At 40.3% G+C, this 25,237-nt stretch overlaps 2 long non-coding RNA genes across 2 annotated transcripts; both read left to right on the forward strand.

Moving 5' to 3' along the window:
• The first annotated feature begins 6,872 nt into the window (after positions 1-6,872).
• Positions 6,873-8,119, forward strand: LOC307170712. Its single transcript, XR_013823427.1, has 3 exons — positions 6,873-7,096; positions 7,636-7,773; positions 8,043-8,119. It is a non-coding gene; the product is annotated as an uncharacterized lncRNA (long non-coding RNA).
• Positions 8,120-11,255: 3,136 nt separating this feature from the next.
• On the forward strand, positions 11,256-12,793 carry LOC307170709. Its single transcript, XR_013823424.1, has 3 exons — positions 11,256-11,420; positions 11,960-12,097; positions 12,366-12,793. It is a non-coding gene; the product is annotated as an uncharacterized lncRNA (long non-coding RNA).
• Positions 12,794-25,237: the final 12,444 nt, after the last annotated feature.

The following is a 25,237-nucleotide window of genomic DNA, read 5'->3' on the forward strand; positions in this document are numbered from 1 at the left end:
GGGTGGAGGTGGAGAGGGTCACTTCCTTCCAGTTCCTTGGGACCACAATGCAGGAATCTTTATCATGGGAGCTCAACACTAATTTTAAGATCAGCAAAGCTCACCAGCGACTCCACTTTCTGCAGCAGCTCAAAAAGTTTAGAGTCAGCCGAGTTGCCATGACCCACTTTTATAGGTCAACTATTGAAAGCGTGCTCACTTTTTCCATGCTTGTCTGGTTCGGTCACACAACTGCTCAGGACAAAGCTAGGATGGAAAGAGTAGTACGCAGAGCATCAAAAATTATAGGCTGTAGTCTCCGTTCAATTTCTTCACTTTTCTCCACCAGAATAATCAGAAAGGCTAAAAACATCATAGCGGACCACTTTCACCCTGCTCACCATCTCTTTAATCTCCTTCCATCAGGAAGAAGATATAGGAGCGTTAAGACTTCCACATCACGTTTCAGAGACAGCACTTACCCTCTGGCTATCAGACATCTGAACTTGCACTGACTGCTAGCAGCACTTTATCACTGTATGCACTGTGCACTTTCTCTGCCGAGGGGTATTGTCTTTTTTCTGCGGGGTTTTGGTCTAATGTCCTACTGTTTGCTGGGTATTGTTGGTGAACATTGTCTGTTTTTTTGTACTTATGATGTTTTTCTTTTAGGTTATTTACGTCTGAGAGTTGTACCAAGACAAATTCCTATCAACTTGTTGACATGGCAATAAATTTAATGAATTGAATTGAATTGATACAAAATTTTGATTTCATTGTTTTATAGATTCAAGTGTTTTTATGGCTCTGTATTCCCCCATTGAATAAAAATATTTCAGCCTAAATTCTATCTGTTCATCATCAATATATACTGTATATATATTGAAAAAAAAAGATATATATATATATATATATACAGTGTATATATATATATATATATATATATATATATATATATATATATATATCATTTTTTTTCAAAGTGGCGTTGATATAAGCATGGCTGTATTCCCTAGTTGTTTGAAACATTGTTGTTAGTCAAAATTACTTGGATCCGCATCGCAAGTCAATCAGCAATTGTAATTCAGTTTCCAATTCTAGACATGCCTCTGTGTCTGTGTATGCTGTGTCTCTTCATATTCTACACAGATTTATGCCAGTAGAGATCCACTTGCTGTAGAGTTTAGGTGTAAGAGGTTATTCATAACAACAACTAGTAAACGTGGAATTTTCTGAGAGCTCCGACTTGTACCATGTGATCGCTGTACCACCTGACCATTTTGTCATTGATAGTGTTGCCATAGAAACACTCAATCTTCTAATTATGTCATCTGGGGCCGGTTTCAAAGATAGGCTTTGACTATGGCTTAGATATAGTAGATAGTCAGACTTCAGATAGACATCTAAATCAGACCGTTGCACAAAGCGCTTAAGACTCTGACTATCTTAAGTAGGACTACACTGCAATGTATTCTGGGTAAAATAAGACACTTTTCAAAAAAAAACAAAAAAACATGGCGAATCGAGTAAGCACATTCAACCGCTCAGTGCAGTTTACCCCAGCGGAAAATATGTGTTTGTTGGAGGAGTATAACAGTTACAAGGACGTTTTACTTGGGAAATTTAGCGGAGAATGTAGTAACAAGAAGAAATATTTAAATTATGAGCCATTTTCCCTTTTCTTTTGGCTGTTTGTAATGTAACTGATTGGCTGTTTGCCAAGGTAACATAGAGTCTTAGACCTAAGTTAGCCTGGGGGTCAGGTGTTTAATTTTTTTGGCCTAAATTAAGTCAGTCTTTATTTTTGTGAAAGTCTAATGCAAGTTAGACTAGTCTATGTGCAAATTTTAGACTTGTCTAACACTATAGACCGTTCTAAAATAGCGTTGTGAATAGAGAAAGAGTTTTTAGCCAGACACAATCCCCTTGCCTTTCCTGATAGTTGCTTGTATGAAAGATACAGATTTTCCGCGGAAGGAATGTCTTATCTTTGCGAACTTCTTGAGCCACACATAAAGAATTTAACACGTCAAATTCATGCACTTACTGTACCGCAAATGGTATTGCGTTGCGTTTTTTTGCAAGTGGTACATACTTGCACGGTGGGTGACCCACAGAAGCTAGGGGAAAGCACAGTTTGTCGAACCAATCATAAGGTGGTCCTCGCTCTGCAGGAGTACATGAATAGTTTCATTAATAGTGTTCCCCGGACATTTATCGACCATGTCCATAAAAGAGGGTTTTTATAAAATTGCCAGTAAGATATATTGATAGGGTGACATCACATGAACACATTATTTTCGTTTTTTTTTCAGAAAGCAAATTTCACAAATGTACTATACAATATAATACATGTTAAGAATTATTTTAAATCTTTATTATTCTGTTAATCTTATGATAGGATTCCCTAGAGTCATTGCAACATGTATGCAGTCTATTGCTCCAGTCTCCACTGCTCTAGGGGAATATGAGGCAGATTATGTTAATAGGAAATCCTATCACAGCCTTAATGTTCAGGTAGAGATGTGAATATGTGAGATGATTATTTTCTGTGAGATGAATCTTTAAATTAATAGTAACATTAACAGATATAACAATGATCTACTAAACATTTCATCTGCAGACGACTTGTGGTCATGAACGTATGATCACAAGTTTGGATACCAAATGGCCTGGCTCCAGTGCTTGTCTCACAAATTTCCGTGAGTCTGTGTTGTGTCAGCACAAAACTGTTCATTTGAACTGAGATAGAAAAACCTACACAATAACCCCCTATCATGACCCTCAGACAGGGCCACAGCACCGCTTCAATGTGGCCCTCAGTAAAACCAGAGTGAAGATAGAGATGACCTTTGGCATCCTAAAGGCACATTACAACTGTGTTCGGCGCTTAAGAGTCACCAGAGTGGGCATCACAGATAGTGGCTGCATGTGCCATTCTGCACAATATAGCCACCAGTAGAAAGAAGCGAGAAACACCACAAAACCAGCTTCTCCCTGATGAAACTGACCCGATCACACTTGACCACCCAGCTGGTGCAGATGTAGATGCAATCACCATACAACCTCACACTTAATAAAAGCACATTGAAACTGCAGATAGGTCTCAAACTGTTTTATTGGTTTTGTGGGATGAGCGGGAGATGGAGAGCAAGAGAAAGTTGCATTAATAAATATTCATACTAAAGTGTTACTTGGTTAAATAAGTTCACATACTGAGATCAGTTTTATCCAGCTGTTTGATCTCCAATATTTTTTTTTTTTTTTTTTTTTTTTTTTGGAGCCTCCTCAGCTCACAGTCCAGCTCCTTTAGTGAACAGTCTAGTTCAAGACTCCTTTGGAGAACAGTCTAGTTCAAGACTCCTTTAGAGAACAGTCTAGTTCAAGACTCCTTTTGTACAGGGCCCTGACTGAGTCTGTTTCCACCTGAAACATAATTCATTACAAGTTTTCTGGAGGCTCATAAAATCACAAAAATGTCCTTGACTTCCTACAAACACAGGACTGACTGTAATTTATGTCAAGGGTTTAAAGCATTACCTTGTTCACATTTCTTCTGAAGCCCATTGAGGTGGAGGCCTCAGTTTCTGGGGCAGGTTGTGAAAAATCCTACAATAAAAGAGATGTGTAAGGGCCAGTCCCTTTATGCCACACATTCAAATGTTTGCCATAATAAAAAGCCCAGTGCATTCACATCAGCAACTGTCGCAGAACACACAGACAGAGTGTCTTCATCATTTCCTCCACCCGAATAAATAAAAATAGGTCAATGTAAAGCATAACTGTTGTAAAGCAGGTTATGTTTGGTGTTCTGTCTGCTTCTTTATCTGCTGCCAAGAACATTTGGAGTTAAGGTTGCATCTAAAAATCAATGAATATTAATCTTTCTTAGTACACACATGCACATTTTTTATATATTATAAAAATAGGCTATAGGCTATATTACACATATAGGCTACACATACATATATATACATACATAATTTTACATAAATCTAGAACGTATTTGTTTAACTTACACATTAACAATCAGCAATCTTTCTCCAACAGTCTTCTCTTGCTTTGGCAGCAGAGACCGTATTGTTTCGAGGTTGAAATACATATTTAAATTCATCGTAATTCTGAATGATTATCTCTTACTCCTCCGCGGAAAAATATATCGCTCTCGTTCTACTACCCGCGATTGGTTGTTCAGTGTCGATGTCACTCTTTTATGTGCACGCGCGCGTGGAGTAATCATAGCTTAAGTATCAAAGCCTGAGTTGACAGAGAAAGTTGATGAGCTGCATCATGGTACCAATAAAGCCTGATAGCATCGGTTTGGTTTTGTCAACTCTAAACTAATCCTGCAACCCTGAGTTTGTTCATCTACCATCATGGTACAGGCCCCTGGGGCCCGTTCTTCGTACGTTGCTTATTACATCCGAGATCAAATGACACATCCAAGATGATATCATCGTGCGAATCATGATCTGGCTAACTCGGTTCTTCGAACACACTTGCTGGATATGATTAGTATCGCTGGATTGAGTTATCTGAGATAATTGCGCGTTCATGCGCTGGTTAAAAGGGGATATGTATCGATAGTAGAAACATTGATCAGCAACGCTGCTATTGGCTGCTCAGCGTGGCCAAAAAGCGCGCTCAGTTTTTCTCCTCAGCAAGTTTATTCGGAATTTTAATGTTTAATCAAAACGCCAGGGAACACCTCAAAGTCTGCAAAAGCCAGGAGAGAGGGCTGGCAAAAAGTAGCAGACTATTTAAATCCATTAGAAGTGGCCATGTTAGATGTTTTTATCACTTATTAGCCTATATTTTTGTATTTTAATAATTGCATAATTACTTTGTGCATTGTAATGTCAGTCACCACACTAGAACATGGGAACAAATAAAAGTGAAGTACAAAAATATTCTACATAATGGTCATTTTTAGTTATATTATAGTCTCTTTTATAAAAGGCACTGTTAAATAAATGGTGTTCTGTTTATAAAAGCAACCAAGAAAAAGGCTGAGAAAAAAATAGAAAAGATCTTAGTAGCCTACACTGTAAAATCATTTTTGCTGCATTAAATTAAGGCCGTATAGTCCTTTCAACTGTTAAATCTTGAGTAATGATGAATTGCTTTGACTTGTGAAAGTGAGAACTGATAAACTTATGTTAATGTACACATATTTTGCCATGAGTTATTGATCACATCTTTCCCCAGTGTAGTTCATTGTAATGACATTGTGTTTTCCTCTTTTGTGCATTTTTACATAATACACACTTGTATCTGTTCCCAAGAAAGTGGTGGCTGAAATATGTGCAGTAAGTGGACATTTTCTAACTTTCCAAAAGAAAAGAAAGTAAGACTTTGTAATGTCCATTTGTTTCCATTGCACTGGACAGTGAATAAACCCTCTCAGATAACTGTCATATGGAGGAACTAGCCTACCTGCAAGTGCATAAATAACTTTACTTCATTTATACTTGTATGCTTTATGGCTGCAATATAAGTTGCAGGATTCCACATCTACAGAAAGGCCTACAGAAGAGTCTGCACAGACAGAGGAGACATAGGCCTACAGGTGGGCAGTGTATAGACAACTTTTCCTTTTTATTTGTTGCATGAGGCTTGTGTCTAATATCTCTTGTTGCAGGCACCTGACCACTGGCTTTTCTTTACAAAGAATAATTGAAATAAAACTCAAGGAACTAAGCATATTTGTCTTTTATTAAACATTTAATGAAAAGTGTTTTTTTTTTTTTTTTGGCAATGTTGTGTAATATGGCACATGCAACAATGTCACAGGCCCTGTCAGGTGTGCAACCCTCAGACTTTTCAGACACTGAAATCTTCCCTTTAGTTAGCCAAAGTTCATTTCATTGTGCCTTTGTCCTGGCTAGAGCTGCATTGTAACTGGTTTGGGTCAGGGAATGGGGTCATAAAACACCTGTCTGCAGGAACATGTCATAATCACCTATGAAAAAAATGCAGTTCTGTTAGGATCAGCATAAGTGTATGTAATACAGTGAGCTTGATATATAATTGTGGAACTTTTCTTACCACTTTCAAATAATGTGCATAAATGTGAATCTCTGAAAATACTTAAGTCATGCACAGATCCTGGCCATTTTGCTTTCACATTTGTGATATGGAAGATTTTAGTCAACTGCCTTTTTTTAATTTGATATAATATTACTAATCTGGAATATTAAGAATCACAATAGTAACTGGGCTGCACATTTACATTGTGAATCCCCTTTCTGTTCACATAATCCCCTTCATTGAGGCCTTGATGGCAGTCTATGGTACCAATCACGTTAGTGAAGCCTGAGTGACATATCTGTAATCGGCATGGTCATGATTGTATGATCTTCATAAAAAATTATGATAGCCTAAAAAAAAAAAAAACTGCTTTACAACATTGGGTCTTAAGTGGTTTGGAAATGCCACAAAAAAACAAACAAACAAAAAAACCTAAAACTTTTTAAACATAAAAGCGACAAAAAACGACAATTTCACGAATCACGAGAAAAAATATATATCTCAGAAAGAAAGTGCACTATCGCGCTGCGCTGGACTTCCCGTATCAGCTCCGCTTATGAAGCCGGGATCTAATCCTGTTAACATGAAATAAGCCTGCTCCCGAGCAGGTTTAAGTTTGCGCACATGTTGCTATGACAGCAAGTCCAGGATGAGCGTTGAAGAACCAAACAATCCAAGATCATGCCAAATCGCCAACAATCAAATCCAGCTAAGTGAGTTAGCGACGTACGAAGAACGGACCCCTGGTGTGACCGCAGTGCTCCACTCCTCCAAACATAATCAAACACACCTGAACAAGCTAATCAAGGTCTTCAAGATTAGGCTACTAGAAAGCTACACGCAGGTGAGTTTCATCAGGGTTGGAGTTACCCAGACTTCCTTGGATCTATAAATCTTTGGACAGCAATTTATGTTAAGGGATTCAGCAACACATGTTATAGTGTAGTTTTGTGTGCAGCGTGTTTTCCAGTAGAGTTGATTGTGAGATCACAGGTCAAGAGGATGACAGCTCGAGTGTACTGCTCATTGAGTGTTGTTTTATTGTGTCTGTCTGCATGTTTGAGCACAAACCATGCTGGAGTCATAGGTGAGAAGATCTTTCAGCTTCAGTACACCACCCAAAGAAATGCATAAATAAATGCCTTACAAAATATGATGTTCCGTACAATTAGTTGTAATAGTAAACTTTTGAAAAACATTGATGGATGTCTTTCTGCATTGTGCTTCTAAAACACACCTCACCAGTAGTGGGGTAGGTTGTAATGGCACTCTGTGTCTTTAAAACTAATTGTCAGTTTAATTATAAATGGTATTTCTTCTTGATTTGAAGCAGATAAATGTATGAATATTTTCAAGTTTGAGATGTGCACTGCAAAACCCCTGACTTATAAATACTGAAACTATTACAACAACATGACGGTCGTGCCGTGGAGGATGTTCTTGTGATCTAGACTCCTCTGGAGGACACTGTTAATTAAACTGAACTAAAAGTGAAACCATAAAGTAGAAAGACTAAACTAGTTTTTTTCTTGTAAAACCTACTCTGATCTTTGACCACTTTTTTTCATATCACTGAATGCTGAAAGTCTCATTACTGTATGTTTCTGTCATGTGTCTGTATCACAGCAAAGCCAGGACAGTGTCCAAGCATAAAATCTGGAGGAGGAAATTGTGCCGAGTTGTGTTCCTGTGATAGTGACTGTCCGAAACATGAGAAATGCTGCAGCAATGGATGTGGACGTCAGTGTATGGATCCATTTACAGGTATTTATGTTCTATTAGTGTTTGAGTCAGCCTTCTCGATTTCAGTTGGATTTATTTTATCGTTCACCGTGTCAAACGTATAGAGCTGATAGCACAGTTTCAAGCACAGGTTTGCTTTACAAATTTAATAGATGATGAATAATACTTCAAATACAATTCTCTCTGTAAGTACAACTTGCTGTTCATGCTTCGTGTTTTTTGTGCTGTACATCTAAGACTGAATGTTGCAAAAACAGACTGACTAAAGCTGACTATCTGAATCCATGCAGTGACGCCTGCAGCTGAACCGGCAAAGCCTGCAGTGTGTGCCGAAAACTGTCGTCAAACTCACCCTGATGCCCCATGTTCTGGCCCTAAGGGGGGTCCTCCAGAGCCTGTAGTGCAGCCTGGGGCCGAACCAGCAAAGCCTGCAGTGTGTGCCGAAAACTGTCGTCAAACTCACCCTGATACCCCATGTTCTGGCCCTAAAGGGGGTCCTCCAGAGCCTGTATTGATGCCTGTGGCTGAACCAGCAAAGCCTCCAGTGCAGCTTGGGGCCGAACCAGAACAGCCTGCAGTGTGTGCTGAAAATTGCCAAAAAACTCACCCTGATACCCCATGTCCTGGCCCTAAGGGGAGTCCTCCAGAGCCTGTAGTGAAGCCTGCGTCTGAACCAGCAAAGCCTGCAGTGTGTGCTGAAAACTGCCAAAAAACTCACCCTGATGGCCAATGTCCTGGCACTAAGGGGGGGTCTTCCTGGCCATAAAGAATGTGGCTATGCATGCAGTTAATGGCGTTGATTTTACCATTGATGTATGGGATGTTTTTTTCTGTTTAACAAATAAATCTCATACTTAAGAATAAGAAGTCTCTTATTTATTTTTTTTATTAATTTGCCTGAAGAGTTTCATCTTCTATTGCAGCAGCTGTTGCCCAAAGTGGTTCACAATAACTAGACACAAATAACAGAACCGAGAAAAAAAAATACATAGACAAGGACATGATCAAACACCCATCATGAAGATGCTCAGGAAGTCTTAAAAGATGTGCGTTTAACATGGCCTTAAATTTGAGTAGTGACTGTACAGATAGTGGGAGTTCATTCCAAAGTTTGGTTCTGACATGAGAACAGTCTGTCACCATTATCTCAAAATGGATTATAAAATGCCAGCATACTAGAAAGATAACTGGCAAAATTGTGACACCTTATAAACAAGTAACATGATCTTATAGATAATTTTGTCAAAATGGCCACTATTTTAAAAAAGGAGTAATTGACTCTGACTGGATCATTCTCGCCAGCATTCTGTATTTTGAAGACGTGCCAATGCTTTGTTGTCAATTCCAAAGTAAAGAGTTGCAGTAATGTGTACAAAGCTCTCGCTCGCACAATCTGCAGGGGTGATCTCAAGGATGCTTACTTTCATATAAGCATCTATCCTGCACACTGGAAATATATCAGTTTTTCCTTTCAGAGCGAAGTGCACAGATTTTTTTAATTCTTCTATTCAGGCTCAGCCTAACTCCGCATGGGTTCAGCAGGTGCAGAGAGGCAGCGTTATCACCACTGAGACACAATGAGCTCAGAATATCTGCTTATCTGGACGATTTTCTGATAGGCGCTCACTCAATGGGACACAGAGATGCTCACGTCTCATCTCACAAATCTGGGGTCCAGAATCAACTTTGGGGATGTGTGGCAGGGCTGCCGTAGATCTCTTCGCCTTGCAGGCAAATGCAATGTGTCCGCTGTATGTTTCTCTTTCAGGGATGAAAATGTGCCTTTGGGTGTGGGTGCGCTGGCACATTTGTGGCCGAACGTGTTGCTATGCATTCCCACCGCTGAGTCTAATTTCTCCCACCCTGGACAGAGTAAGAGAAAACTAATGATCTATCCTTCTGATAGCCCCTCGTTGGCCAGGGAGGCTGTGGCTGGCAGAGATTGTCCAGCTGGACCTGCACTGTCAGATACACTGCACTGGCAAATATTTTACCCACACCTGGAACAAGTCTATCTTTGTGTCTACGCCCGTGAAGGGTTAAATTTAAACACATTCGGGCTTCCGCAGAAGGTTATAAACAGTATCCAAAGCGCTAGAGCCCCATCAACTGTATGGCCTTAAATAGCGTTTGCTTGAAAGAGAACATTAGGTCACTTGCGTAACCCTGGTTCTCTGGGAACAGAGCAAGGTATCTGACCAAGCTTCCCTACTCGCATAACACAGGGGAAGAGCGCGCTTAGAATGCCGATTTGGGTTTCATAGCTGTATATATAGAGAGGGGATAGGCTCCTTATCATGAGCTGTGATTGTAACTGTGAGCTGTGGTGTAATTGGTGCTTCCAAAGTCTATCACGCCTGGGGATGTATAGTGAGATACATCGCACTGGTCACAGAGAACCAGGGTTACACAAGTAACCTAAGGTTTGCTAACACTGTGCATATTTACAGATTTTAAGATGATGACGACAGGAGTGAATGAGGTGAAATATTATTGAGAGATGACAGAAGTGTTGTCGTTTATGATAGTTATATCCAGAAACATATATGTTTCCAAGGTGCAAGATCTATGGTCTTGTTTATGGAATGTGATACCGGTTTATTGGAAATGGACAATATAATTAAAATTCTTATTTTATTTGGGAAATATAAAATACATAAAGCAAAGTACCTCAACTGTACCGAATGGTAGACAGTTTTCCACTGACTTAAAGATCTTTTACAATTCCCTAACCTCAATAGAGGACAACTGTAAAGCTGTTAAGACAAACAGGCTGTTGAAAAAGATAACTTATGTTTTAGATGTATGATTTTGATACAAAAGTTTGATTTCATTGTTTTATAGATTCAAGTGTTTTTATGGCTCTGTATTCCCCCATTGAATGAAAATGTTTCAGCCTAAATTCTATCTGTTCATCATCAATATATATATATATATATATATATATATATATATATTTTTTTTTTTTTTTTTAAGTGGCGTTGATGTAAGCATGGCTGTATTCCCTAGTTGCTTGAAACATTGCTGATAGTCAAAATTACTTGGATCCGCATCGCAAGTCAATCAGCAATTGTAATTCAGTTTCCAATTCTAGACATGCCTCTGTGTCTGTGTATGCTGTGTCTCTTCATATTCTACACAGATTTATGCCAGTAGAGATCCACTTCCTGTAGAGTTTAGGTGTAAGAGGTTATTCATAACAACAACTAGTAAACGTGGAATTTTCTGAGAGATCCGACTTGTACCATGTGATCGCTGTACCACCTGACCATTTTGTCATTGATAGTGTTGCCATAGAAACAGTCAATCTTCTAATTATGTCATCTGGTGTGACCGCAGTGCTCCACTCCTCCAAACATAATCAAACACACCTGAACAAGCTAATCAAGGTCTTCAAGATTAGGCTACTAGAAAGCTACACGCAGGTGAGTTTCATCAGGGTTGGAGTTACCCAGACTTCCTTGGATCTATAAATCTTTGGACAGCAATTTATGTTAAGGGATTCAGCAACACATGTTATAGTGTAGTTTTGTGTGCAGCGTGTTTTCCAGTAGAGTTGATTGTGAGATCACAGGTCAAGAGGATGACAGCTCGAGTGTACTGCTCATTGAGTGTTGTTTTATTGTGTCTGTCTGCATGTTTGAGCACAAACCATGCTGGAGTCATAGGTGAGAAGATCTTTCAGCTTCAGTACACCACCCAAAGAAATGCATAAATAAATGCCTTACAAAATATGATGTTCCGTACAATTAGTTGTAATAGTAAACTTTTGAAAAACATTGATGGATGTCTTTCTGCATTGTGCTTCTAAAACACACCTCACCAGTAGTGGGGTAGGTTGTAATGGCACTCTGTGTCTTTAAAACTAATTATCAGTTTAGTTATAAATGGTATTTCTACTTGATTTGAAGCAGATAAATGTATGAATATTTTCAAGTTTGAGATGCGCACTGCAAAACCCCTGACTTATAAATACTGAAACTATTTCAACAACATGACGGTCGTGCCGTGGAGGATGTTCTTGTGATCTAGACTCCTCTGGAGGACAATGTTATTTAAACTGAACTAAAAGTGAAACCATAAAGTAGAAAGACTAAACTAGTTTTTTTCTTGTAAAACCTACTCTGATCTTTGACCACTTTTTTTCATATCACTGAATGCTGAAAGTCTCATTACTGTATGTTTCTGTCATGTGTCTGTATCACAGCAAAGCCAGGACAGTGTCCAAGCATAAAATCTGGAGGAGGAAATTGTGCTGAGTTGTGTTCCTGTGATAGTGACTGTCCGAAACATGAGAAATGCTGCAGCAATGGATGTGGACGTCAGTGTATGGATCCATTTACAGGTATTTATGTTCTATTAGTGTTTGAGTCAGCCTTCTCGATTTCAGTTGGATTTATTTTATCGTTCACCGTGTCAAACGTATAGAGCTGATAGCACAGTTTCAAGCACAGGTTTGCTTTACAAATTTAATAGATGATGAATAATACTTCAAATACAATTCTTTCTGTAAGTACAACTTGCTGTTCATGCTTTGTATGTTTTGTGCTGTACATCTAAGACTGAATGTTGCAAAACAGACTGACTAAAGCTGACTATCTGAATCCATGCAGTGACGCCTGCAGCTGAACCGGCAAAGCCTGCAGTGTGTGCCGAAAACTGTCGTCAAACTCACCCTGATGCCCCATGTTCTGGCCCTAAGGGGGGTCCTCCAGAGCCTGTAGTGCAGCCTGGGGCCGAACCAGAAAAGCCTGCAGTGTGTGCTGAAAACTGCCAAAAAACTCACCCTGATACCCAATGTCCTGGCCCTAAGGGGAGTCATCCAGAGCCTGTAGTGAAGCCTGGGGCCGAACCAGAAAAGCCTGCAGTGTGTGCTGAAAACTGCCAAAAAACTCACCCTGATACCCAATGTCCTGGCCCTAAGGGGGGTCCTCCAGAGCCTGTAGTGAAGCCTGCGTCTGAACCAGCAAAGCCTGCAGTGTGTGCTGAAAACTGCCAAAAAACTCACCCTGATGGCCAATGTCCTGGCACTAAGGGGGGGTCTTCCTGACCATAAAGAATGTGGCTATGCATGCAGTTAATGGCGTTGATTTTACCATTGATGTATGGGATGTTTTTTTCTGTTTAACAAATAAATCTCATACTTAAGAATAAGAAGTCTCTTTATTTTTTTTATTAATTTGCCTGAAGAGTTTCATCTTCTATTGCAGCAGCTGTTGCCCAAAGTGGTTCACAATAACTAGACACAAATAACAGTACAGAGAAAAAATATACATAGACAAGGACATGATCAAACACCCATCATGAAGATGCTCAGGAAGTCTTAAAAGATGTGGGTTTAACATGGCCTTAAATTTGAGTAGTGACTGTACAGATAGTGGGAGTTCATTCCAAAGTTTGGTTCTGACATGAGAACAGTCTGTCACCATTATCTCAAAATGGATTCTAAAATGCCAGCATACTAGAAAGATAACTGGCAAAATTGTGACACCTTATAAACAAGTAACATGATCTTAGATAATTTTGTCAAAATGGCAACTATTTTAAAAAAGGAGTAATTGACTCTGACTGGATCATTCTCGCCAGCATTCTGTATTTTGAAGACGTGCCAATGCTTTGTTGTCAATTCCAAAGTAAAGAGTTGCAGTAGTGTGTACAAAGCTCTCGCTCGCACAATCTGCAGGGGTGATCTCAAGGATGCTTACTTTCATATAAGCATCTATCCTGCACACTGGAAATATATCAGTTTTTCCTTTCAGAGCGAAGTGTACAGATTTTTTTTATTCTTCTATTCAGGCTCAGCCTAACTCCGCATGGGTTCAGCAGGTGCAGAGAGGCAGCGTTATCACCACTGAGACACAATGAGCTCAGAATATCTGCTTATCTGGACGATTTTCTGATAGGCGCTCACTCAATGGGACACAGAGATGCTCACGTCTCATCTCACAAATCTGGGGTCCAGAATCAACTGTGGGGATGTGTGGCAGGGCTGCCGTAGATTTCTTCGCCTTGCAGGCAAATGCAAAGTGTCCTCTGTATGTTTCTCTTTCAGGGATGAAAATGTGCCTTTGGGTGTGGGTGCGCTGGCACATTTGTGGCCGAACGTGTTGCTATGCATTCCCACCGCTGAGTCTAATTTCTCCCACCCTGGACAGAGTAAGAGAAAACTAATGATCTATCCTTCTGATAGCCCCTCGTTGGCCGGGGAGGCTGTGGCTGGCAGAGATTGTCCAGCTGGACCTGCACTGTCAGATACACTGCACTGGCAAATATTTTACCCACACCCGGAACAAGTCTTAGAATGCCGTTTTGGGTTTCATAGCTGTATATATAGAGAGGGGATAGGCTCCTTATCATGAGCTGTGATTGTAACTGTGAGCTGTGGTGTAATTGGTGCTTCCAAAGTTTCCAAGGTGCAATATCTATGGTCTTGTTTATGGAATGTGATACTGGTTTATTGGGAATGGACAATCTAATTAAAATTCTTATTTTATTTGGGAAATATAATATACATAAAGCAAAGTACGTCAACTGTACCGAATGGTAGACAGTTTTCCACTGACTTAAATATCTTTTACAATTCCCTAACCTCAATAGAGGACAACTGTAAAGCTGTTAAGACAAACAGGCTGTTGAAAAAGATAACTTATGTTTTAGATGTATGATTTTGATACAAAATTTAGATTTCATTGTTTTATAGATTCAAGTGTTTTTATGGCTCTGTATTCCCCCATTGAATAAAAATGTTTCAGCCTAAATTCTATCTGTTCATCATCAATATATATATATATATATATATATATATATATATATATATATATTTTTTTTTTTTTTTTTTTTTTAAAGTGGCGTTGATGTGAGCATGGCTGTATTCCCTAGTTGTTAGTCAAAATTACTTGGATCCGCATTGCAAGTCAATCAGCTATTGTAATTCACAGTTGTAACACAGTTGGTTATGCCTAAAGTGAACAAAAACAGTTGAGAGAAAATCTCAAAGTGACAGCACCTATTAAACATGCTGCCGCTTGTCCTTAAAGGGATAGTTCACCCCTAAATAATTTATTTTTATTTATTTTTATTACTGGGACAGTGAATATTAATAAACATTTCTGTCAATATGCCAGAATTAGCCAAAAGGCTATTTTGCATCTGCAGTCCCTAGAGACGGATGGTAAAAGTCACCCTAAATGGGAGTAAAATTACATATTTACATAACAATATAAAAATTACAATACATTTAGTAAGAAATACTATTATGTTAAAAAATACAATCGAAACACAGCAAACCAACAATCAAACGAACATCAGACAAAAACATGACACATACACACACTGTTGTGTTGCCAGATTCTAATATGAAATCTTCTGATAAATCCCTTGATTTGGAACCTCTCCTAAATGATTTACATATCTCAAAAGTAACTGACAAAATTGAAATATCTATGGACGATCTTTTAGTTGCACGACTCCAGAAAGACCACGCCAGAGAACTTCATAAAGCTAAGAAAACGGAGAAGAGGAAGAAGAAGGACCCAACAACCACAGAACAAGCTGACAGATCAAAGCCAACAGATTATGAGGATTCTCAGACAGATGGAGAAATTGCATAAAAGATTACTTAGTATTGTAAGGGGAGTAATGTTAGAGAATCAGTTTAAATGTCCAAATTGTGAAATATCATGCTTACAGGAGAAGTTTGAATCACTAGATGCAAACTTGCCCTGTGATAATGTCTTATAGTTTAAATGTCATTGCTTGCAAAAGAAGTTTGCAACGCTAGATGCATGTTGCAAGCTTGCTTTGCAACCACAGTGTTTGTGGTTTTCTTTGATCTCTCTGAGTGAGTTCAGTGGAACAACAGGTGTTAAGGCTATGCCTGCTTAGTTGACCTTTTAACACGGTTAAAGAAGATGGAAAGAGGCCTCCTCGCATTTAGAGACGAGGCGAGAAGCGAGCTGTGGTTTTAACACCTGCAGGCCAAGAAACGGTCAAAATGTATATTAAGCTTTTAGCGTAGGTGGTACATATGAGATAGCCTATACACGCATGCTTATTGCATAACAGCTTTGGGGTCATGGAAAATTCCAGACCAATTGTTTTATTCTTCTAAGAATTATTTCATTGTAAGGGACAGCCCTAAAATGCTTAAGACGGCCCCCATCAAACCATATAAAAGGTTTTGTTTCCAGCTGCTCGGGGCCGCAATTCGAGGTGAAGACCTATACGCATTTCTGTTATTTTTTCCTTTTTGAATTCATTGTCTTTGTATTATTCTGAAACCTTTTTAAGTAAAACGAAACCATTTTTTGGTGATTCGAAAAACTTTTTAAACAAGTCTCAGAGTGATTTTTTCCTGGAAATATCTTTACTTTGATATAGTTAAGATATTATTACTAAGCAAAAGCCCCGTGAAACGGACCCCGGACTGAACTGGATCGGACACCGCCGAGGACCCTGAAGCCATTTATAGCAACTTTAACCAAGAGGTAAGGGCAATCTTTGATTGTAATAGGTTATGGGAATGTTATAGAAGGATTTGGATGTTACAGCGGTATAGAAATACAACATGGCGCCCAAACGTGTGGGGCATTTTGCTAGTAGGGGAAATTAAAAGACAATTGTTCAGGAATAATAACACGTATAGGTGAAAAGTCCACATACCACAGCCACTGTCCGTGTTCATAGTTCAGAGAAACTAATATTGAACACACTTCACTCGCAGAGTTCAAGGGAACTGAGTGAACATAAGCGCGCGCAGGCTCATATGAAGACCTGTTATGACAGACAAAAACTCGAAGCCCAGGAGAGAAGGGTGAGTTAGTCTAGAGAGAGAAACCGGTTTTGAGTGAACCCAAACACTTGCAGAAAATAAGGGATTGAGTGAACCCAAACACTTGCAGAAAATAAGGGATTGAGTGAACCCAAACACTTGCAGAAAATAAGGGAGTAAGGAGACATATAGATTTGTGAAGAGTTGCGTCACTTGTATGCAACACATGGGTGTCTAAGTTTTCAGTGCATGCTTTCAACACGGCTCGAACGCTGCTCCCTTCGGGTTGTGTTGTTGGTGGGCACTGGTTTCTTGGCCGCACATGTCACAAGGAAGTGCGGGCAGGCATTTCTGATAAATCTAATAATAACACCAGATTCGGTGTAAGCAACGGGAAGTTTTAATGCAAAGCCAGTGAATCCAAACACTTGGGAAAAAAATAGGAGGTTGGAAGTGAATCCTAACACTTTAGAAAAAATGGAGAATCGAATGGTGACTATAGATTTAGTTGCGAGTGACACTGCAGGAAAGTTGGAATGGTCTGACTCTACTAAGTGTAAATGTGGCTTTAGAAATATACCCTGGCAAGAGGTCAGAGAGGCTGCGCCAGTGGTAAATTTAAGGGTAAAGGAAGGAGCGGAGGCTCCAAACTTCATCTACTCCAACAAAGGAGGCAATGATGAAAACCCTAAAGTACGAGTCTTTAATTCAGCAGGGAAAGAGATAAAAGGTATACCAACGAAAAGTTGGCCCACCCTAGCTGGAGATGGCTCTGAGGAAGAATCAGACAAAGGCTCGGTAGCTTTTAGTATCATCTCTCAAGAAGAGATGGGTACAGATTTTACCGAACCTGACGCGCCACTCTATGAAGACCCTGAAAGCCCGTATGAAGAAGCAATAGCAGAGGTCGAAGGACCCCTCAGATTATACTTTGCGAAGGGATCTAATTTAGTTGTCCTAAAAGCAGGATCTTTACAGTTTGAAGAAGAGGCAGACGTTTTGGTTAATGCCGCTAACAAGCATCTCAGCCATGAGGATGGCGTTGCCGCAGCCTTTTTAAGACAGGCAGGTCGAAAGTTTCAAGACGAATCAGACAAGTTAATGCAACGTAGAAAAACCTCTCTCCATACTGGAGATATCCTCCTACAAAAAATAGGAGGACCAAATGGCAAACCAGTAATACATGCAATAGGGTATAAGAGAGGTAATGGCCATGACCTCGAAGAGGAATTACAAGCCTTAATAGCCCTAGACATTTTAATAGACAAAATCTGTGCCTGTGCTAGAGATAATAAGTATCGTGTAATAGCCATGCCGATAATATCCGGAGAAGAGTTCGGATTTAATGGAGTTAAGTTAGGTGCATACCTTGTAACTGCATTGTTAAGAAAGGCAAGCCAGACTAGCTGGCCTAAAACATGGATGATCTGTCACCCTGACTCAGCAGTGCTAAAAAACGTAGCAAAACTGGTGAATCAAAATGAAGCAGCGGGCGAAGGGGGATCAGATCAAAGAGCAGGACAGGGTCATATAGCGAACAAGCTTAGGGCAGAAGCCCCAGAATGCGAAAGGGACCCGGAATGGCCAGTATTAAGGCGAACAGCCACCTCCCGAGGTGCAAAAGACCCGGTTGAAAATCCCTTCCCCAAATTAAAGCTCGGTAAGAGTTATGAGACCTTCAGAATAGGTAAGGGATCATACCGACCCACTCATGCAAAAAGTAGAAAGAAAGAAACTCTTTTAGAAAAAAGAGACATGTGGGATACTGAATATGCACCAGGCATTACCTGTGGCCAGGTTTGGTGTCTGCTCAATGGCGGTGACGCAGAGGAAATCCTTGCAGACACCAGATTAACTCAAAGGGCTAAAAGGGCTATATTAGCACAAAAAGATCTAACAAACAAGGCAGCCCTAGAGAGAATAATCAAAGGAAGTGTAGGTGATTCATGGTATGATCAGTATTACTCTGATGTGGGTACAGAGAGTGATAATGATAGTGATGATGATTCACCTTGTGACTCAGATAGCGAGGAACCGACAGATAAAGAACCAAAAGTACCAAATAGGGTTGAAAGTGCGAGGGCGGATACCCCTGCTCGAAAGCCACAGGTTCCTCGACAGTTGCGGTTCAGAGATGAAGCCATTGACACAGACGATCAGTATAATAAAGAAAGAGATTGTCCTGCTGGAGTGCATGAGTTAAATCAGCACTTAGAAGCTCTGCATCTGGGAACGCCAGGACAGAGGCCCAAAACTCCCAGTGGTTTAGGGCGGTCCTCACAGTCACCAGAGGTTGGTTCAGTAAGAGCTAGAGCAACCTTGGAGGACCTTTTAAAGCGCGATCAGGAGATGCGTATGCTTAAAAAAGCAAAACTGAAGAACATCACTGTAAAGGGAAAGGTTAGAGAAATAGTACGTTATGGAGAACAGATGGGAATAACAGGTGAATCCATAGATTCGCATATTTTGGCTGAATTTGGAATTCATGGGGGAAGAAAATTAGCTCAAACATTAGAAGGATTGATTCCGACAGATAAAGAAGAGTTAGAGCAAAAGCAGTTCGAGGAGAAGTGGGCCGCTGTAGGAGCCCTATCCGCATGCCAGGAAATGGCACAAAAGGGCGTCGAGGGGCTATTGCGACACATATTTAGGGGAGTAAAGAGTAATGCTCTTACTGGAGCCAGAGAATTCCTCTTATATGGCCCTGAGACAGCACCAGAGGAGCTAGAGAAAGCCCTGATCAGATATGATCGTAAAACCGAACTAATTCAGACAGAAAAAGGTAAACCAAGTAACAAGCAGCATCCATCAAAAACTCAGACCCGGAGGTCAGAGCGTGAAAGAAAACCATACAATCGGCATGAGCCAGAGAGAAGGCCCGCACTACCCCATACTCCTAGATTCGATCAGAAAAGGAATCTAGGAGAAAATAATTATCGTAGAAGCATGAGTCGAGAAGGAGACAGGTACAGAGATCGATCGAGATCTAACCTGAATAGGGGAGAAAACAGCAAAGAGAGGGGGACATTTATCAGTCCCGAAAAGTGGGATAAACTTAGCCACGAAGAAAGGGCACGAGTTAGAAAAGACAGAGAAAAGAACACACCAGCTGCTAAGGTAGGCAGGGTTAAAGTTGACGAAGCCTACCGTAACACAGAGATTAGAGATGAAAAGTCTAGGAAGCAAAAACCAAAGAAGAAGAAGAGAGTAGATCCTGAAGACTAGGAAGAAGCGGCCCCCCTAAAGACGGCCCTACTAAAAACAGTAGAAAAAGATAAACGACTATACAAAGTTTACGATGATACCACATTCCGTGTAGACACAGGGGCCGATATTAGTGTAATTAAACCTTCAGAAAACCATGGAGAAATGATTGACATGATAACTGTCGAGGATTTTGATGGTCGTGTAAGTGACAAACGCGTTTGGAAGAAAAAGAAAATAGACGTAGTAATAGGAAGTGACAATTTGCTTTGCCCAGATGACCTAGTGAAAATAGGAAAGTTAGGGATTGTGGATCAAGATGAGGAAATCCAAAGAATTGTAAAAGATTCAGATTTAAAAGACAAAGGGGGGCTGGAAATACTTTTGAAAAAGTATTTGCCCTATTACTCAAAGAGCAAAAATGATTGTGGGAAAGTTCAATCGAATTATGAACACATAATTCACGGAGGAATCCCACCGCCACAGAGGCAATATAAAATTAATAGCAAAGCTGAAAAAGAAATCGGCGAGACTATTAAAGAACTAACAGATCAGGGAATAATCAGAAAGCTGCAGAAAAATGAAACAGCCGTCACCAATGCCCCAATCCAAGCGGTGGCGAAGGCTGGGGGAGGCTGGAGATTAGTAAATAACTATAAAGCCCTGAACAAAGTCACAGTGCCAGATACTAGATATCTAATTAACTGCGGAGAGGCTAGTGGAGGTATTGGTCGAGACAAAACGTGGTTATCAAAGATTGACCTAGCAAACGGGTTCTGGAGTGTCCCGTTAGCAAAGGTAAGTCAGGGCAAAACAGCCTTTACATACCGGGGTGACCAATTCGTATATACCAGGTTACCGCAAGGCTACAAGAACTCCCCTAACGTATTCCAGAGCATGATGATCGAAACACTCGCAGGGATACCGGTAATAGTCTATATTGATGACATTCTGGTAGCCACAGAAACGGAGGCAGAACACATGAAACTGCTAGAGCAAACTTTAGACAGGGTGACCGCAGCCGGTCTAAAGCCTAGTCTAAAAAAGATGGAAATTGGAAAACATGAAGTAGACTTTTTAGGATTCAAATTAGGAAAGGATACCAAGACTCTGACGACTAGCACGAGAAGTAAGCTAGAGGAGTTGTTGAGTTCCAGTCCTCCGAAATCCAAAAAACAACTACAATCACTGCTAGGGACGCTGAATTATATCAGAGAATTGATTCCTAAGTATTCTAGGGAGGCCAAAGTGCTATATCAGGGCACAAAAGAAGGAAAATGGCAGTGGACTGATGAGATGGAGTCAGCCAGATTAAAACTGATAAGAATGGCGTTAGACAGCGGAGAATTGGAACGACGCGATGAAACTGTTCCATTAATCGTTGAGGTGAGAGAGGCAGAAGACGAAGTAGCACTCACCTTATCAAATAGAGACGGAAAAGCACCTATAGCCTTCTTAACTCATACGCAAGAACCTGCTATGATGAAGTATGAGGAGAATGGGCCAGAGAGAGTGCTAGCGGCAGTGACAAAGAGATTATTGCAGCTTAAAGCAGTAGCAAAGGAACAACCTATTGAGATATATTCACAAGCAGGAGAATTAACCAGACTGAAAAAGAATCTAGTGATGAATCAGGCGAGAATTCATTCCCAAAGATGGGATCAATGGAACTTGATTCTAAGTGACAATCAGTTAGAATGGAAAATGATCAAACTAAAAAGGAAAGAAAAAATGACCAAATACCATGACGCACACCAGCACCTGCCAAAGTATTTCACAGATGGAAGCGAAAAAGCAGGAAGAGTAAAATGGGGTTATTTGGTTAAAAAGGACGGTCAGTTGGTTACTTCCCAAAGCAGGGAAATTCAAGGGACGGCCCAATTGGCTGAGGTCACTGCGGTGCAGAAAGCTCTAGAGAAGGCAGTAGAATTAGGACATAAGGAAATTGTCCTAACATGTGACTCAGAATACGTTGCAGACGGTTTAAACAAAGAGATTGAAATTTGGAAAGCCAATGGTTTCCATAACGCGCGTAATAAGCCTATGCCACACAAAGAACAATGGGAAAATATTTATGAGCTTATGCAGAAAGTTACAGTACACTGCTATCATCAGGTCAGCCATACAAAACAGGAAAGTGAGGCCGCCCAAGGAAACAGAGAAATCGATAAATTTATAGGAACGGTTAAACTTCAGGAAGTCACCGAGCTATTTGAAAAGATGCACAATGAATTAAATCACCCTAGCTATAACATGATCCAGATGGAACTTAGGTTAAGAAATCTAAATATTCCAAATTGGAGAATGAGGTATAGGGAAGTGAAAAAAGAATGCAAAATATGCAGGAAATTTATGACGGCTAAAGGAGCGAAGGACAGCGAACTTCCTAAAGAATACAGAGGTCAAGAGGTCTCTGTCGACTTCGCTGGTCCCCTCAGACCAAAAACGAAGTTAGGTAACTGCTATTTCCTCTTAGCAATCGATAATTTCTCTAAGAAAAAGATGATTTGGCCAATGCGTTCCGCACTAGAGAAAAACGTGGTCGAATGTTTGAAAGAATGGATCAAATGGGAAGGAAAAATGGAATCCCTTAGAGCAGACGGCGCGCACAACATTAGTGGGAAGCTCGTGGAAGGTTTTTGCAAAGAAAACAAAATAATACTAACCAAGAGTATCCCTTATCGTCCAGAAACGAATTCGATTGCCGAGAGGGCTATCAGAGAAGTGAAAGAGTATTTTAGCAAGAATGAGGAACTCGGGGAATGGGATACAATAATTGATCAATGTCTTCTACATCTCAACAGATGTGATCACGTGACACCAAAAGAAAAGGAGGTAAAGAGCAACCCGAGGTTCAAACCTGGAGACCGTGTGATAATCTCTAGACGGAAAAAGGTAGGGAGATTCTACCAGGGTTTAGGAACGGTAGACACGGTGAAATCCATAACTGGATCAAACACAGTAGAGTTAGAAAATAACGGGATCCAATCAAATAAAGATCTAGTTAAAAAATAGTAATGGAGGAGATAATTAGGGTCACCAGTAGGAGGGGTCTGATTAGAGTGGAGCATAGTCAACATGGTTCGAAAGCCATGCTATGGTTGGAACCGGAACTCCAACGGGTGTTGGGTTTCACGGGAAAAGAAGCCACGCCTGTGGAGATCCGAGTTCGCCCATACATGTGTGTGATCTGTGATAAGGCGGTGGCCATGCCCACTCTTGCCCCAGATGAAAAGAAATCTATGGGTGCGGAGTGGCTGGTCAATGAGCATAGCCACATTGAGATAGGAGGCATCCTGATATGCAGGAATTGTTGGCCAAGCCATCCAAAACTCCGGATTGATTCGTATAGAGTGTCCGGGGGTACAGCGGAGAGATGTAACTGTACCTGGGATGGTAATAACAGTTGGACTTGTGTGGTATGTGGCACTAAGGACAGGACACTAATGTCGTCCAGGTCCGTATGGGAATCCATAAGAGTTATGAAACCCATAGGACTATTCCAAGAGGGAATAGTCACCAGGTTTTCTAGACATCCCTGGGTAGGGATGAGGAAGCATGAGAGGATAGCTTTTCTGGAAACCAGAATCCCTATTTTCCCGAGTGATGATAGGGAAATTAGAAACCAAGCGCTGCGAGAGAGGGAGGCGTTGGTCAGAGAAATACTGGATAAGGATCGTGAGAGCGATTTGTCTCTAGCTGATCTGGAATCCACGAGGTGGAGCCTCACATTGTGGCAGGTACCCATTCTAGGCTGTTTTCCCGAGGCAGAGATGAAAAGAGGCTCTTCAGGGAAACTAGCCTGGGTCTATGTCAAACAAGGCCAGGAGTGGCGAGTAAGGACCTGGGGTTCCCTAGCCATGGAGTTAGCACAGGAAGGTGGATGGGAAGATAGCCCTACCTATAATAAGGATTATAGGGGAACCCTTTCTAGGTCAAATGTGACGAAAGAAAAAAGACAATCAAGAAGAAAAGAGAAGTTTGTGGAGCTTGAGGTAGCGCCAGTCAAAGACATGAAAGAGCACAAAGTTTGGCGAGCTGATGAAAAGAACTTTTGTGTGGGGAGCTATTATGGGGACGACCAATTGACAGAAGTCCCAGAGAAACAGTTCAAAATAGTAATGCATTTAAAAATAAATGTGTTGACCTGTGCACACCCCGACTTTAACTGGATCGGGGGAATTGAAGCTGAATTGCATGAGAAACAACCTGAAGTGAAAGTGATAAAGAAAGGTCTGTTTCGACGGGCCAAAAGGCTCGTAGAGCCTAAGAACTAACCTCTAATTTCAGAAAAATGAGGAGGGCGAAGTCGTTGGATGTCCTGACTGAAGAGCTGGAGGGAGCAAGAGAAAATATCAGGAGGTTGAAACGGCAACGAAATCGCTGGAAATGGATAAGTACAGTTTTATGGTTTTTATTAGGCTTGGGAATAATTATATTGGCCATAGTACGAGTAAGCTACATATTACAATGGGAAATATTAACCGGACAAGTACTATTAGCGCAAGTTCAAGTAGACAGAGAAAATATCTCCGGATATGATTTAACTGTATTCGCTACAGGGGAGAAGAATAAAAGTAAAATAGAAAATGATAAATATTTCTGGAAGTGGATAAACAGTAACCTAAAGGACAAGGATCAGAACCATGAGGTGTTGTATTATCTGGTTAGAATCCCAAAAGTTAAAATTAAGCGCACAGTAAAAATAAAGCGCTGGTACAGTAAGGAAGTGGAGATCTATGAAACTAACAGTTACATTACAGATCATGACGGAAATGAGACGTTTAAATACTTCATTGGTTCAACGAGTAGAACTAGTTCTAATGAGGAACTAGGGGGATGTTGGATATTTAGAATGAATAGAAAATTTAATCCGTGGAAAATAGGTCAATGTAAAAATAAAGGGACTGTTATAGGACGAGAGAAAAGAAGTATGGTGCTAGATAAGGAGAAACATGAAAAAGCAGTAGAAAAGAATGTAATGGAATGGATTAAATATAGTAGACTTTTAAATTTGTCTTACTAAGTACAACTCATGGTCGCTATTTAACATCCCAGTTGTCTCCCAGTATGGATAATCGACTCGGGATGGAGTTATTAGAAACTGAGAGACATTCCGCAACAAGAATTAACCTAGAACTCAATGAGACCGTTCCATGGATATGGCGGAAAAGACTGAAATTACCAAGAATTAAATATAATTATAAGAAGGAACTTTGGGAGGTAGATAACAAACGTAAAGATACCGAAGTTTATTTGATCAAAATGGTAATGGATGAGTCCTTAGAAACGGAAGAGGATATAAAGAATCATTACGAAGGAAAAATGAGGGCGATGGATAAGTGTATCCGGCTAGCGATTAGTAAAAGAGACCACCATAATAAGTATCGATATAACAAGAATGGCTATAATGATTTTTCGTACTCTAGTTTTTGTGATAAAAGAGGGGAACTTATGGATTGTAACGACCTCATGAATGGTACCAATCCGATATCAGGAAATCAAACAGAT

This window comes from Squalius cephalus (assembly GCF_949319135.1).
Source record: "Squalius cephalus genome assembly, chromosome: 14".
In the NCBI taxonomy this organism is placed as follows: Eukaryota; Metazoa; Chordata; class Actinopteri; order Cypriniformes; family Leuciscidae; genus Squalius; species Squalius cephalus.